The sequence below is a fragment of the Myxocyprinus asiaticus genome, chromosome 33 (genome assembly GCF_019703515.2).
Source record: "Myxocyprinus asiaticus isolate MX2 ecotype Aquarium Trade chromosome 33, UBuf_Myxa_2, whole genome shotgun sequence".
Classification (NCBI taxonomy): domain Eukaryota; kingdom Metazoa; phylum Chordata; class Actinopteri; order Cypriniformes; family Catostomidae; genus Myxocyprinus; species Myxocyprinus asiaticus.
In genome coordinates this window covers 39,696,793-39,698,425 of record NC_059376.1, presented here as the reverse complement: position 1 = coordinate 39,698,425, position 1,633 = coordinate 39,696,793, and the positions used below count along the sequence as shown (strand labels likewise).

Here is a 1,633-nt window from a genome sequence, read left to right as displayed (position 1 = left end):
CACATTTCTCCTCACTGTCCACCTAGTGATACGGCGATATGATTGAATTCATAAGAACTTTACGTTTGCGTTATATTTAATTATTTTACCAACTTTTCAAATTTTAAAATCTTTGTGGTTAGGTTTAGAGTTATGGATAGGGTTGTTGTGGGACTCCAAATAAACACAACAAAACTGTGTATGAATGTGGCATCCAACTGTTGCAAGAGACCTCAGATTTTCGCTGCTTATTTGGAGGGGGCGTAATTGTAGTGGGCGTGTCTTGTAGTAGTCTTGCAAGACGCAGACAGACCACTCTCCATTTGTTGCCACTGGTAGAAATGGTGATTTGAACCAATCTTTGCTGAACGGATTCAAAAGACTCGACTGACTTGGATTCAAATTCGCCACCACTAGTGATTCACTACTACTTCTGCATTTTCTTTACTCAGAATAGATGGAAATCTGTTGTTTGGCTCCATCTTGTGTTTAATGATATGATACCCATTACTTCATTGATAAAGAGCACTCCATTGACTATGTGCACATAAAAGTCAACAGCATTTTATTTATTTATGTCTCAGAATGTATCTTTGTGTGTGACTCAAATTTTTCAAGACAGAGACGGTAGAACAATTTCTTGAAAGCACACGTACATCAACCAGACGTCTATTTGATGTGTATGTTTACATCTGGAAGACATACTTTTTTTTTACATTTGCTCATATGCAATACGTCTACAAGACATGTCAATAAATATGTCTCGGATGTCAGTAAGACATTCAGCAGATGTCTCATAAGATCTAAAACAGACATATTATACACGTACAAAATATGTATTATTTACACACAAAATCAAGGATATGAATGATTCTTGATGATTATTTACAAGGCCACACAACTTTAAGACACTGTACAATAGAAGAGAAGCAAACTTCTCTTTCATATCCCCAACACAAAGTTGGCTGTCTTGTTAAGGCATCATTTAGCATTTTACATGATTCAACAATAATGCCAAAACTGGAGACTGTTTACAGACAGCAACTTGCAAATCATTTACAATCAAAATAAATTAAACAGCACACAAGTAATACGATCACATATGGCAGTGGTGCTGTACTGGATGTTAAAGATTCAACTGTAAACAATTAAAGGGACAGTTCACCCAAAAATGACAATTCTCTCATCATTTGGTTTTTAATCGCACGATTTTATTTCCTGTAGAACACAACGAAGATATTTTGAAGGATATGTGATGTGATTTTGTCTATACAATTTAAGTATACAGTACAATTTAAGCTCCAAAAAAGACATAAAGGCAGCATATAAATAATCCATACAACTCGAGTGGTTTAAACCATGTCTTCTGAAGCAATACAATCACTTTGGGTAAGAAACTATACATGTAGACATCAGTGAGCCTGGCAACACTGTGTCTGGTTCACGTGTGGAAGTGTGTGAACAAGCTTCTCTCCTGAATGTGCCGTGGGGACCACGGATGTCAATATTTATAGTGAATAAGGACTCAAATTTTGGTCTGTTTCTCACCCAAAGTTATCATATCGCTTCAGAAGACATGGATTAAACATCTCGAGTTGCATGAATTACCATTATGCTGCATTTATGTCCTTTTTGAAGCTTGAAAGTTTTGGAC

General features: G+C 36.1%; 1 protein-coding gene across 5 annotated transcripts in view; it reads right to left on the bottom strand.

The window, feature by feature from the left end:
* Window positions 1–527: 527 nt before the first annotated feature.
* The window catches only part of asb6 (ankyrin repeat and SOCS box containing 6), a 6,234-nt gene continuing 5,128 nt past the window's right edge, over window positions 528–1,633 (bottom strand). For all 5 annotated transcript variants that reach the window (XM_051668273.1, XM_051668274.1, XM_051668276.1 and 2 more), the window contains exon 7: window positions 528–1,633. This exon is cut by the window's right edge and continues 1,876 nt beyond it. The gene's annotated coding sequence lies outside the window, so the exon portion shown is untranslated.